The sequence below is a fragment of the Acinonyx jubatus genome, chromosome F2 (assembly GCF_027475565.1).
Source record: "Acinonyx jubatus isolate Ajub_Pintada_27869175 chromosome F2, VMU_Ajub_asm_v1.0, whole genome shotgun sequence".
Classification (NCBI taxonomy): Eukaryota; Metazoa; Chordata; class Mammalia; order Carnivora; family Felidae; genus Acinonyx; species Acinonyx jubatus.
This window is the reverse complement of record NC_069394.1, coordinates 54,361,381-54,377,043: the sequence shown is the minus strand read 5'-3', so window position 1 is coordinate 54,377,043 and position 15,663 is coordinate 54,361,381. Positions and strand designations below refer to the sequence as shown.

General features: G+C 37.3%; 1 protein-coding gene across 1 annotated transcript in view; it reads left to right on the top strand.

The window, feature by feature from the left end:
* The window catches only part of STMN2 (stathmin 2), a 46,769-nt gene that overhangs the window by 8,716 nt on the left and 22,390 nt on the right, over positions 1–15,663 (top strand). The gene's annotated exons all lie outside the window — the stretch shown is intronic.

Genomic DNA, 15,663 nt, shown 5'->3' with positions numbered 1-15,663 from the left:
ACTTGCTAGTGACTCTACTTGCTAGAGTCACTTCCAGACTCTCACAGGGAGGGGCGCTAAGCTAGTCAGGCAATTGAGCTGACACTAGAGTTTCTGAAGCCTCCTTGGGAACTCTGCTTCCAGACATGTTGTCTTTATGACTGCAAAGTTCTTTTTTATTCCCAATACCAATATGTACTGTGTTATTTAAATCTTGGCAGCTTTATCTGAGAAGTGCCAGTTAGCATCCTTCTCATTATCCTCATTCAAACACATGAAAAATTATGAGTCAATTCTAGTCTTTTGATGCACAGATTACATGATCCAAGACTCCTGTCACTTGAAAATCCTCATTCTACTTCAGACTCACTTTTTCCTTTTATATTAAAACAACAACAACAACAAAAGAGCAGACAGACACAGAAGATTGAAAATGTAAAGTGTTCAAAAGAAAAGTTAGATGGCATGATCTATGTTGGACCTTGTAGTTCTTAGAAAATATTTACTTGCTGTATCCTTCTTAATCTTCATATAGTCCCTATGAAATGGGAATAGTATACATGTTGCTCTGTTTAAAATGAATAAATTTAAGCTCAAAAGAATTTACTGGGTCTAGTTCATATGTGTAAGCTTCAGGCCATATACATATACATTTTATATATAAAATATAAATGTATATATATATTATTATATATATGTAAAATGTGTATATATATGATTATAATGGTGTAATATGTAACATATAATATGTGTAATATATATCATATAATTTAATATGTGTGATATATATTACATATTATATATAATATATTATTATAATGATTTTTTGATAAAAAATAAAACTAATAAAGTTTAGCACTTAGTCCTGTAAGTCCTATAATCAAATATGTCCTGTAATCAAAGATGCATATGTGAGGGAAGTCACACACTAAACATATCTGTCTTTAGTCCAATGTCGTTAATAGTTAATGGCAAGATTTACTAAAGTAAAATAGATTCAAGCACCAATTCTCCTCTGAAGCCTATGCCAAGTATTGTGAGAATAGAAATGAACATGATTCTCATGCTTGGGGAATTTAGTCTTTTGAAGAAGACAAGATTCTGTACTTACAAAAAAGTTGAATACCAATAGTAGTAACTTAAACCATCACTGGAAGCCTCCACCACTTTTAAGTTTATTTATTTACTTTGAGAGAGAGAGAGAGAGAGAGCGTGCGCGCGAGTATAAGCAGGGGAGGCAACAGAGAGAGAGAGAGAAAGAATCCCAAGCAGGCTCCACTGTCAGCTCACAGCCCAATGTGGGGCTCGAACTCTTGAGCCATGAGCTCAAGACCTGAGCTGAAATCAAGAGTCCCAACGTTCAACCTACTGAGCCACCCAGCTGCCCCTGGAAGTCTCCACCACTTTAATAATTTTGTTATACTACCCTACAATTATTACAAGACAGTACATAATTATACACAAAGAACATCAGTTAGGAAGTATTGTGATCTACCCAAAGGACAAAATTAAAATATTTAACTAATCTCCTCTATCAACCAGACCAGCCAGGAAATCTCTTAGTTAAAATGCTTCTCAAATTTTACTGAGCATCAGCAGCACTTGGGAACTTCAGATCTCACCCCCAGAAGTTCTGATTCTGTGGGTCTGAGGTGGGTCTCCTTAATTTGCATTTCTAACAAGCTTCTGGGTGGTGCTGATGCTTCTGGTCCAGAACCACACTTGGATTAAACCTAACGTCAGTGACCAGTGAGGTATCTGAAGCAGTGGGGGAAGAAGCATGGCCCTCTGGTGTGAGTTCCCTCCTCTGACCAGCTCAGCAAAGTGGACCCAAAAGAATAGAGGACTTAAGCCCCAACAGCTCCACCCGTCTCCACATGCTGCTGGTGCTGCATTGCAGGAAGAGGCCAGAAGCAGGATCCTGACGCCCTGAGCTCTAGTCTTTACTCTCTCAGCTAACCAACTTTGGTCAGGTCACTTTTTCTCTCTCTGCCTCTACTGCAGCATCTGTAAAGTGGCAACATACTGCCTTGTCTGTTTCAGAGGGTCCTTTTCAGAACCAAGGAAGCAAACATGAAAGTGATTGGTACCTGTCAAGTACTCTGTAAATATAACCCATTGCATTTTTTTGTCATTAAATAGAATGAGTGGATATTTTGCTCGTCAAGATACCAATGCACATTTAGAATGAGTAACAAGGAAACGAGGAGTGAAGAAACTGAGCCTTTTGTTTTTTGAAAAATACTTTCTAAATAATAAATTGTAATAAAATGTTGAGTGATTTGCTTGGACAGCAGTATCGGATATTTTGAGGGGCTTGTGCTTAGGTTTCATCCAAGATTCTTCTTTACAATTCTTAAGTGAGCATTGGCTGAGAAGCAGCAACTAAGTCACCCAAAGTTTAATTTATTACAGTCCCCAACCCAAGGGAACGGTGGTAAGTAGTGACCCAAGATGGTACCCTCAAGCTAAGAGGGCTGCTGGGCAAAGCAGGGGTGCCCCTGCAAAGAGAAATAGAAAATGTGAGAGGGTTGACAAGGAAAAGGTAACACTTAGTATAGATTTTTCTGCTGGTTCCATGATTGCCCCTTGCCAGCACCACTTTGACCTTCTCTACCCTCTGAGTCTAAGTCTTCCCTCTTGAGCAACTATACAAGCAGGCCCACCTTAGACAAAGCAACCCAAGCCCAGATGTTCAGGTGTGCTGAAAGCTTGGTTTAAACCTGCCTCTAAAAGTTAAAAACAAAAAGGAAAAGCTCTGTGTAATAAGAAAAAGCAACTTGTCATGGAACTTAAAAGAGTGCAAAATGCTATGAAAGTTTAAAACAGTAATATAAATTCCCCCTTCACCCCCCCCCCCCGCCCCCAAAAAAGCTTAGGTCAAGAATGTTGCTGTTATATGTAAGAGTGCATTCTGGCAGATTAGAAGTGGGTTGCATATTAGATGGACATAGTTTTGAACCCTGCCCCACTCGTCATTATCAGATACTCCTTGTGCAAATTATCATTTCTATACCACAGTTTTCTCAGTTATGAATGGGGAAAATAATACCACTTAAATCACACGGTCGTTATGAGGATTAACTAATCAATTGAATATCAAGCACTTTTAATAAAAAAAATTAATCTCCATCCAAGACTCCCTGAACAGATGATGGAAATATTAAATAAAAATAACCGTTTAAAGTAAACATCTAAATTCTTGGACTTTGTAAATTTCCACATGTAGTAACAAATCTACTAGAAATTACTTGGAATTTAAGAAATGATCGCTACTCAGTAATTCTTTGTGACAGAAGGAGAGCTGATATATTTATGATGCAGCTGCCAGTATAGTATATCTCCAAAGCAAATCCATTCTGGGGAATATGCCAGAATTAAAAGTACACTTCTCTTGCATTTATTTCTCATTTTATGTTTCACTGTCCTATTTCATATCTCATCCTACTTCAAATACATATAAAATATCAAAAAAAATTGACCCTTCTTGCCTGCCCAGTAAGGTTCATCTACATAAGATGTCACATTCCATAGAAATAAAAACTGATTCCAGAAACATTAAGATGTAAAAGTCTACACTGAGGTCTCTTAAAGGACAGGAAAGGGGGGGATTATATGACATAACACACACACACACACACACACCAGACACACAGAGTCTCTTGTCCTTACATTCTTATTAAACCATCAATTTCATCTGACCCCCATCACTCCCCATCACTGGGCTGTTGCAAAATCCTTCACACCTGACTCTCTAGTCTTCTCCCTACCTGGCACTCTCTTGACCTACTACTGCCATTTCCAACACCCTTCTTCCAATTAGACCTTTTCTTTCAGAGATAACTCCAGGAGCTTTTCTCTCTGGATCAATTTAGTCTCCCTCTTCTCCTTCCATTAGCAGATAAGTACAACAAAGACACGAGAGCCAAACAATATGAACATAGTATTCCTTAGATGACTGTGGTGGTACAAGGCTATGAATACGTAGAGTTTCATATTATTCTTCAATCATTCATGACAGTAACACCTTTTCAGTCAGTAGTGTTTCAGGTACCAGTCATTATAAATGTAGAGGATGTTAGCAGAATGTAATGAATAGAATAAAGAAACTAAGAAATCAAATTAACATTCGTTGGGTTTCTGGGTAGTTAATAATTGGCTACCAATATAAAAGATCATTTTAAATATTTTGCCTCTAAAACTTAATATAAATGTGTGGTATATAAACTTGCAACTGTATTTACGACATAACTGAGAACATGATAGAAATATGTGCTTACATTTATAAGTGCTACATAGGTCTTTTTCAAACTAGATTCTGTTGATTATAGCAATCTCCATTTCTCCATACTTTCTCACAAACATAGAATAATGACAAGGGAGGAGCTTTACATGAAAGCATTAAAATAACATAAGTCCTTACAAGCTCATAATACAATGTACAAGTTCATTGCACAGGGTAGGAAAGTTCAGTTTTAAAGAAAATGTAGGCATTTCCTCATTAAAAAAAAAAAAAAAAAAATTCTAGCTAGGTTCTGAAATACCTAGCCAAAACACAAGGTGAAGAGAAAAGAACTGCCTCTCTCCTAGCAACCAAAAACTTGGCTTGGAAAAAAAGAAAAAATTGTTTTAGTAGAACAAATAAAACGAAACTCAATATTTAGGATGAAAATTTTTTCCAAGTGGAAGAAATACTGAATTAGGGAGCCTTGAAAGAATTAGATTTCAAATTTTGAAATTTTTCTTAAAATGAAACCTTAAAATGGTGCTCCCAGTTGCAGTCTGTATTGGTCACAAATTGCAGTATATGTTACAACATATCCTAGAGAAGAAATGCAGAAAAGTGTAACTTGAGGAGAACACTGGACTTTGTGCCCTGCCTGCCTGGCCAAATGAAAGCTCACCCATCGAAATACAAAGGGAAGATGTCGCTCATGAAAAATAAACAACAAATAACGAATAACCCTGAAGTTCTTCTATCCAGAAAACTGCATGTTTTATCACTTCTGATAAATTTTAGAAGTGAGTGGGGAATATGTATTATATAGGGTAGTCAGCTAAGAAGTCAAGTAGGATTTCTCAGAATTGCTTCTGGGAAAGGATTTGTACTCCTTGAAACAAGTAACAGTAGGTTTCTCAAGTCAACCTCCAGTCCAGCTTTTCTTGATCTTTCCTTCCGGTGAAGTCTTCGAACAGATTTCCTGTCTCTTAGTATATGGCCGTTTATCACCAAATAGCACCTTCTGCTATCACCTACTTTGTCATTTATTGTTCCCTTACTATGCATGAGCCACCCACACGTCACATGTCCTCCCAGTGCTCTTTTTCCTCAATTTTTATGGCAACCCTCAAGCAGGTTTCATTATCCCCACCTGACAAGGAAGGAAAGCAGAAGCCAAGGAAGTTAAGTGACTTGCTCTGTAGTGCAAACATTCAGGGCAGATCTAGGTTTCAAATCTAGCGCTCACTTCACTGCACTCTGGCTTCCTCATCATGAGCTGTTCTTACTTTGTTTTGCTGCAGACACTTCTTTGTCTTAGATCCAACTATATTGAGGGCTGTTTTTTAGTACACAATTATGTTTCACTCACTTTGTCTCCCCTGTAATCACCTCTGTGGCTGACAATAATAATACTACTATTGTCTAACATGCATTGAATACTTTGTCAGGTTCTGTGACTATGCCGAACACTTTACAAAGGGTATTATCATTCCCATTTCCACAGGTGAGAAAGGGAGAGAGAAAAAGTCACACACAGCCAATAGGTGGTGGGTCAGGATTTAAGACAAATCAGTCCAATCCCAGAGTTCAGCTGGTTAACCACTATGTCTCTCCTGGACATCGTAGGACCTCTGTGTTCGTTGACTCAATGACATAAGGATGAACTAAGAGAAGCTGGCAGAATTGTACCAAATAAGGTTCCACAACATCTCACTATAGCCAAGCCCAGTAAAGCTTCAAAAGGTCACTCAAAGAATAAAGATTAATTTGCAGAAGACTCATCTTCACTAACAATATCATATCAGTACAGCATTTCAGTTTCTTAACACATACCTAATTCAATCCTCACAAAAATATCCTGTCTCCATTTTGTGGATAAATAAACTTCTGTTCAGGTTTAATACATTGTCTAAGGTTGAAAAGATCCTGAGCTAGAGCATAAGTCTTCAGCTCCTATTCATATTCTTCCCATGGGGGAGGTGGGGGGAAGCAACACAGCATATAAATGTAGAGGAAACATTGACCTCTTTTTCTCCTTGAATAGAGAGAGTTGATTACCTGCTATTGTGAAGGATAAAGGTGGTGGAGCTTTCTTAAATTCTGCCAGGAAACTACACAATTATGGTTGTACCACTCACTAGTGCCATTTTGAAACTATCCACATAGCTATAGCTAGGGCTGTAGGGAGAAAAGCAACCAACTTCAAGTATGCAGAAACACCAGTCTGTAGCAGAAAATGAAGCTAATGAATTTAGTGGGGAGAACAGTTGAGCTCAGTGTGGCTCTAACATCTGGGCTCTTAACTCCCACTCTATACCTGGTTTCAGTGGGAAAGCCAGCTGGGCCACCGACTGATTCAAGTATCCTTTGCAGCTGATGAACAGCCCCACCTTGCTCAGCAACCCATGGATAAGTGTTTACAGCCCATCTTCTAACAGCTGTATGTACTCCTACATGGTGGGGGGGGGGGGGGGGTGGAATACAGAAAACATTAAATGAGACACCTTCCCTCATCCTCAAAAAAATTTAAATATAGTTGGTAAGAAATAATTAGCAGCAAACAAACAGGCAAATAAGGGCCAACCTCTGTGAAACAAGACAGGAGAATGATTGTCTTTGAAAGAAGAAACTCAAAGGCCCTAGAGATGGAAACCATTAGGCTTGATTCACTTCTGTTTTTAGGAAGGTACAAACCCAGCCTTATGGAATTGCATGAGTCACAACTGTTGGAGACATTTCTGAATTGACACCACATCCTAGGACACAGATCTGTCCTGCTGTATTATTACTTGGCAAGTGTTTTGAAGATGTGAGCAATATTCCCAACCACAAGTCTACTCTTTTATGAATAATGTTCAGGCAGAATAAGTCTATAGAAAATAAACCATCAAATAAAATCAACATGATGCCTTTGCATATTATGTATCACCACGTTGTGATTTTCAAAATAACATCAGCAACTTATGCCAAAATCCAATCCACATTTGTCTATACAGACCAAACACTTGATTCCCTTTTCACCTTCAGTTTTTTAGTATTTATCACCAAATCATGTGGTATTTTCTGCCATAAATAAATACAATGCATAAGTTATTCCAATCTCATTCAATCAGTATAGCAACATGTAATCTTCACATCTTAAGATGAGTGTTACGAATTCAAAAGGAGTTCTAGCTGGTATCCAAAAAGTTTACCTTGTGTGCACCATTTATTCTGGCTAATGTTACACATATTGAAAGCCAAACTGAATCTTGTAGTATGTGGAAAAGTGAAATTTTCCCTAATGGTTTGACAGTTTGAAACTTAAAACATGAATTGCTTTATGAAGCATGTTCTATGTTATACTATTTTATGTAATATAAATATTTATTATGAAATGCCAAAATTTGAAAAAAGGAAAAATTTTGCAAAGTAGAAATATCAAGAGTAAGTTTTCCTTTTCTTTAAAATGTAATACCTTAAAATAATCTGTTTAAAAAACATCAGTACAGAAAATGCTTACTGCAGAAAATGCAAAAAAAAAGATGAATCTGTATGTAATGAGAAAGTTACTCTATTTAAAGACAAAATTTGCTAAATTCGTAGAATCCAAAAATTCCAGAGCTTGGAGCTATTAATTGTAGATGCGGAAAAGGTCCAAATTGCTTAAAGGACTTGCTCAAGGTCTTAAAAAACCTGAAGTTCTAAGAAGATCGTAAAGGCCCTGTGATGCAGTCACCATGTCAATGCTTATTTTCCTAGCTCTCACATGGGATTAGTTCAGACTTGTGTCACTACACAAGATCATAGTTTCACTTGAAAGAGTCTCAATCCATTTCATAATTTTTTAGAGTAAAAGGACAATCCATTGTTCCTGACAATTTTGTAACTGGAAGGAACTCCAGAAGTAATAACAGTACACCTATTGCAACAAGTACCATACATCCCAAGAACTTTGTGTCCGTACCTGAGGCTGTCGTCTTCACATGAAGTGAAATTTGCTTCCCAAGAGAAGCTAAATTGTGTGGCCATCTTTGAAGGGCTGTTCCCAAGTGCTCTGAAAGAGGAGATTAAAGATTTCCCAAGTCTGGGGTGAGGGGCAGGGGTTAGAGTGGAGAACTAGGAACTGCCACAATGCAAAATAAATGCTTTTTAAAGAAAGACACTGATTTTTTTGTAAAGTCTACCATCACTTCCATTTATGACACCCCTTTCCCACCTCTGTTTTCCATTCTGTCCCTGCCACCAACATCACCCCACCATCTCTCACCCCCACAGGGGACCTTCAAAGAAATAAAGGTTATTAGATCTGGTTAGATCTCATTAGAAATGAGAATAACATTAAATGATTTAGGAGCACGTGGTGGCTCAGTCAGTTAAGCCTCCAACTCTTGATATTTGCTCAGGCCATGAGCTTAACAGTTGTGAGATCAATCCCTGCATCAGGCTCTGTACTGACATGGAGCCTGCTTGGAATTCTCTCTCCCTCTTTCTCTGCCCTTCAGCTATGTTCTCTCTCTCTCTCTCTTTCCCTCCCTCCCTCCCTCCCTCAAAAACAAACAAAAATGATTAGATGATTTCAATGATTTCAAGGCTTCCTTCCAGTTCTAAAATTCTGTGGCTGGTGATTCCAATTGCATTAGACTAAGTTGTCTTTTACATTTTAATCCTGTTTGTAGCAGTGGTGACACAAACTGACTGTGCATTGCAGAGGCTTCAGACACCTATGTACTTGCTTTGTATGTTGCTTTACGTGCCCTGCAGAAAATTATTACTAATTCAAGTTCTAGTATACAATCTGATGAATCCTATTTCAGAAAATGAGTCTTTACGTGGCAGAACTTGAGAAAGTAGCATTTAATTTCCGAAACGAAAAAGCCATTTTCATCACACAGCTAGATTAACCTGAACGGTTTCTTCCATGCTATTTGGCTGCCTTGAAAAAGGGGACTGAAGATCATCATGCTGTGGAAACTGTAACATTAAGATGCTTCGTTTTCATCTCAAAGGCCCTGTTACTCTCACAAATTCCCAGAGGCACCCAAGAATAATATCACTATGATAATTTTTTTTAATATCAGGTAGTTCTAAACCTGAGGCACATACTGTTGCATTTTACAAAATTTCATTAAATGAGACCCTGGAATTCTCATTACATTTTTGGAAGCAAGCAAAACGACTGCTCTTCCTACATGAGATTTTTGTGGACTTTGCCTGAAATGGTTACTTTCTGTTAGTTATTTATGTGCCATTCATTTCCTACGAAAACATTTAGGAATACTAGTATAAAGTATAGATTGTATACTATCCAGATAAGGATTCTATCCAGCGAAACCTTAAGAAATATTATGTGGCAGTAACACCAAGCTAAAATAACTTTTATTCTCAGTTGATGCTAGTAACTATTCTCAGTACTATGTATTTTGTAAGACATACTCAGAAATAAAACTGCAATAGGGAGCTTTTCAAATGCAGAGAAACTTCACACTATTCCAAGAAAGTACAAGTTTACATAGAAACTCTTCAAGAAATACGCTTTCATCTTTTAGCAAGTTTTCAGACTGAGAGAAGAATTAAATCAAGATTAATTTATAGGGCTTGTCACACAAATTGCTGTTGAGTCTCTGCTTAATCCTACTGTGTTTTCATACAGTGTTTTATATAAATTAATGTATTCCAATATATGAAGATGAACAACCCCATCTTGTGACTGATATATGGGATTTCCTTTGAATTCATTTTCTGTGTCCTCATTTATGTAAACCACTGGTCCATTTGAGGGGAAAGCCAACTGGCCCATTAACAGAGGTAAAGTCATCTGAATCTTATATGACAGGTTTTTTTTTTTTTTTGCAGTTGTGATAACAGATTTGCATTTTTCCATTTCTGAAAGTTCTTGCTTTCACTGAGAACATAATAAGTAATTTACTGTATTTGTAGTTTTGTACCACTTTATTCAATGCAAAGACACAAGTCATGGACTTCATTCTAAATCCATATGAAATAGAAGCAAGAACTTCTTTTTCTGGAGAAAGGTCACACATTACAACAAAGTGAAGAAGGAAGCTAACATCCTTATCATTGATAACCAAAACATTATTTATTCTAGAAATTGAGCCCACAAATGCAATAATTAGTCTGCATAGGCACTGTGATCTTTGCTGAATTAGAAATGAATGAAAATGTTTTTCTAGTCTTCCACCAAAAATATTAAGAAGTAATGGGGAGTGATTTAAATTACTTAGGTGCCACATTAAGCAATTATGGAGACACAATTCAGGTCATGGCAGCCTCAAATGACAGCTGCATCCGGCTCAGGAGACTACAGGGCAGGGAAGAGTCATTCCTATGTGAGAACTGTACTTAGCCAGATGGACCAACTCTCCTGAGTGTCTGAGATGGCTTTCTGTCATTTAAGTGCCAATCAATCGAGCTATCATTTTAAGCTTATTCATATAACCTGGCCATGTTGAGGGCCTAAAAAATATATCCTTTAGTACTCAAAATTAGCTTGGTAAGAAAGTCTTGAAATATAAACAGAATAAAGTGCTTTCATTACTCCTATAAACCAGTGTAGTTTTATCTCCATGTAGGACTATAAGAATTTCTTTCATTAGAGAGAGGGAAAAAAAGGACCAAACCCTGCACGATAAGTAGGATTCTTATTAAACTCAGCCAGAGCTGTAACTGGAATGAGGGTAAGGTAAGGTCTCAGATTGGTACAATTTACTGCTCTTATTACAGTCTTGATCACAAGGACTGATTCATGTCATCCAATTTCTTTTCCTTGTCACAATTGTTTTGCCAAGAATCAACTGAATTGAAATTTAAGAACCTCCTATGTTTCTGTACAGCCCAGTGATGGGTTGTACAGCTTTGACCTTAAATGTCCCCTAATTTGATTTGATACCTATTCCTGCAGAAAAAGTATGCTGTATCAGCTGATCAAACATTAATCTTTCAAACCCTCCTTGGTCATTATATCTTAGGAAGCCATAATTTGGGGGGTGGGGGAGCGGTGGGTAGAATGAATATAGACTGAATCCATTTCTGTACTAAGCCAATTAGCATTACATCATCATAGCAGAAATATCTAGAACATTATCTCATATCAGTGATCTTCTGGGATGTTAAAATAGATCTTCAAAAATGTGAGATTTATTTTTTCATTTAAATGTTGAATCTTAAATTACACTTTCATCAACCATATTCATCAACCTTTTTTTAAGGTCCAAATTCAAGCTAATGTACTATATACAAGTGTTTTAAATAAAGTCCTTTTAGTCTGTTTCATCTTTCAAGAAGCAAATCACAGTGGTAGAGTTCCCAAAAGTATTTCTAAATGGGATGACAGATTTGACTTTTAAAAAATAATCTGACCTCAGTCTCTAGGATCCCAAAGCAATCGAACTACCAAATGCAATACACACACACACACACACACACACACACACACGATATGGTCAAAATCAAGTTAAAAGGAGGATGAAGAGTTTAATTTATGACCTGGAAAAGAAAGGTACCAGAAACAGAGCTGGAAGCTTACTGATTCTGATCTATGTAAAGATTATATATTTAGAAGAGTAGGGAAATAATTATATATGTGTGTTTGTCTATTTCATATTTTACTAAATAAACATAACCTCTCTGCTGCTTTAATCTAATCTAATCCAAGATCTAATCTGACCATGAAATCTCTAGTATTGATCATATTGTTCTCCTTGATGCTCTTTGTTCCTCAAAGGAAAAAATACTCTTCAGATTCACATACACACATACACAAAGGAAAAAGAAAAAAATAGAGAAAACTTGGTAGTTGTCTGCCAAAATAAGTCACTCTTAAAATATTCAATAACTGAATCATGGGAATCTACTCCCAAAGCCAAGAGCACACTATATACACTGTATGTTAGCTAACTTGACAATAAATTATATTTAAAAAAATATTCAAAGGAGCTTTTTCCTTAAAATACCTAGGTAACTACCACTTGCTCCACTTGCCTCATTAGCTGTGATACGAATGTTAAAGATATATTCAGTCGTATAAGAATATATACACTCAGAGATCCTTTTGAGAAACTGTTCCTGAGTTTTCTAGCCATCTCTGCACCAATATTTACTATCCAAGCAAAACACACAAGTGAGAAAAAGTTATACTTTCTTTCTGTAAATCTCTATCCTGAATTTATAGTCATGGAGTCAATAAGTCACACGTGGGAATTAATTAAAGAATAAATGCCAAAGAAAAATGGGAAGAGAAAAAAATCTTGGATTCTTTATTTTAAAAGTGGGTAGTAGTAATATACATCATTTTCTTGTTAAGCACAATTTGTAGATGGCCAAGATGTGTGTAACGCGTCTGAACAAATTGTTGGAGGAAGTAAAGAGCATTAAAAGCAGGACACATAGAGTCAGACAGACCTACATTCAAACTGAACTCCACGCTTTATGGTCAGTTGGATGTTGGGCAAGTTACTCCACTTCTCTGCATCTTTTTCTTTCATCTGTAAGTCTAGTCTAATTATAATACCTTCTCATAGCATTATTCAGATGATTGAATGAGAAAATTCATGCAAATATCTTAGCCCAGAGCCTGATATATTGTTTGTGCTCAATAAACAGCAGCTGTTACCATTATTCACAGTTCCTTGTAGCCATTTGGAAGAATGGAAAACAATGTTCAAAAATCATTAGGTCACATGGATATTGCAATAGAACCGTTATACATCATATGGGTTACATTTTAAATGAATTCACTAGACAAATGCACAAACTTGCACACATTAATAGTTAAGAACAAATGCGACCAACTATGAGAAAAATTATATGGAATTACCTGTTGCCTCCCACATCCTTACAAACATGCTTACAATTCTACTTCGTGTTGGGATGTAGTGAAAAAATTAATATATGCCGAGTTCCAAACACTGATGAACGGACCTATCAATTTAAAGTATGAAATATCAATAGTGAAATGTTATTAGCACATTTCTAATAGCCTTCTCATTTGCTTGGGATTTTTCATTGTTGGTAAAAGATGGTTATCCAAATTACATATATTTCAACCCACACTCTATATTCTGCTAGGCCAACTCATTTTACTGGGCTCAGTTTTAGTGACACTTGGAAAGCTTCCCTGACCACCCAACCACAAGGATTTCTTGCTCTCTTCCCTCTACCCTTGGTTCCAAATACAGTTATTATTTACTGTCCATTCTTGTTTCCTAAAGTCTCTTGGATCTTCCCTTTCTTTTTCCGTTGCCATTTCCTACTGTTTTCTTAAGCCACGCCACATTTCCTGCTGAACTTCACTCAGTTGTGTCTTAAGTGTATCCCTTGGTAACAGATCTTTCCTGTATAAAATGGCTAGATAAATCTAGTAAGAGGCTTTCATCAGGTCACCCTCCCTTTCAAAATGTTCAGTGGCTCCCTATTGCTAAGATCATTGTGATGGCCAAATTCTAAGAGTGAAAGAAGAGATTTTTAATGGCTTCAACCAGGACTTCCAGCTAACTCACTCATTTTCATCTCCATGCCTCTCAAACTTCCCCACAAAAAATATTCCTAAGAGTGGACTCAAACCTGATGCTTGAGCTTAAATTTCTTTTAAGTAACCTGTTTAAAATTCATGATATTCTGACGTTCTAGTTAAAAAATATAACTGTGTTTGCTTTAATGTGAACATATTTTAAGTCACCTTCTCCCTCCCTTGCTTTCCTCAACACTGTTCAGTCCTTACAATCCAGGTCCTTTTGCTGTGGTTGCTGTCTAAAATACAAGTCACCCAATTAAATCTGAATTCCAGAAAAAGCAAGGAATGGTTTTTAGTGTGTCCCATGCAATTGTTGGATTAAAACTTAACTGGGCTTCCTGTATTTTTACTTGAGAAATCCGGTAATCCTAACTGTAAATCCATTTCCTGCCACTCTCCCCATGGCACCAGGGCTTTGAGATTCTTCTGAATTTCTAATACAAATCACCTGTGCCTCCCCCAACACCCTATTTTCCCCATGATCTCTGTTTTTATCCATACACTCCATATTTTTATATCCAGATACCCCACTTCCCAGATGCAAAAGCTTCTTGAGAATGAGGATACTATTATATCTCTTTGTGATTCCATAATGCCTCACAGAAACTCCTGATGATTTATGGTCATCAATGGTGACCATAAATGCTTGTTAATGGAGAGATCGACTTAAAATCAATAAGCAATAGCCAACACTATTTATTAAGAAATAGCTTTCTGGGAGCGCCTGGGTGGCTCAGTCAATTAAGTGTCTGACTTCGGCTCAGGTCATGATCTCATGGTTCGTGGGTTTGAATCCCGCATCGGGCTCTGTGCAGACAGCTCGGAGCCTGGAGCCTGCTTTGGATTCTTTCTCTCCCTCTCTCTCTGCCCCTCCCCCTCTCATGCCCTGTCTCTCTCTCTGGGTCTCTCAAAAATAAATAAACATTTTTTAAAAAAATAAAAACAATAGCTTTCTTTTTTTTTTAAAAAAAGGTCTGTTCCATCCATACCTGTGCTGTGAAATTTTTCATAGATAAGTAAAATGTAGCATTTGCCCTCTAAGAACCTATAGTTCTGTAAACAAAAATTACACATCAAAAAGTAGTAATGAATGACCCTAGACAATATAGAATCACATAAAACGGTATATAATCAAGTACAGCCAACTAAAGGCAATAGGAGATTAATGTGGGTAGCACCCCCCGAGCGAGGGAAACGCTGGGAGGGAAGATCTGAATTGGGATTGAAATTTTGGCAAGAATTTAGATGAGAGGAGAGGATTAGGAAGGGCAATGCCACCTGGGGGAAAGTTTGGGAAACTGCACCCAGTGAAGAGGAAACTTCTGCCTTTACTGCAGAGCAACAGTCAAGAGTTGTTTGGGTTGTAGCTGCAACTGGTTTTAAGCAGCTCCCTAGGATTCAGAGCAACTATATGAGTGAGAATCTAAGCAACGGCTGCTACTGGGTAGGTTCATGCCATGTAGAGTAAAGAATAAATCCAAACCAGCAATAAATACAATGTGAAGGGGCGCCTGGGTGGCTCAGTCTGTTAAGCATCCCACTCTTGATTTTGGCTCAGGTCATGATCTCTGGGTTCATGAGATTGAGCCTCACATCAGGCTCAGCACAGAGCCTGTTTGGGATTCTCTTTCCCTCTGTCTCTGTCCCTCCCCTGCTCACTCTCTCTGTCTCTCTCAAAATAAAAGAACTTATGTAAAGAGTCTCTTAAGTAATCACCCACAAAGGTCAGTGGGGTTTTGTCCCCAGACCACGTAGCAGAGGAAAGAAGAAACTTTTTATCAATCATGGTTATCATACATTACACATAGGGCTTTAAAGTATTGGCCCCTGACAACTTTTATATCCCCTGCCTTTATTAAATTATCAAGCTTAACAGAGCAGTGGCTTTACTGAAAATTATTGAATTTTGTTCACAAGAAACTGAAGACAGTTATTGAGGAGTATTTTTTTT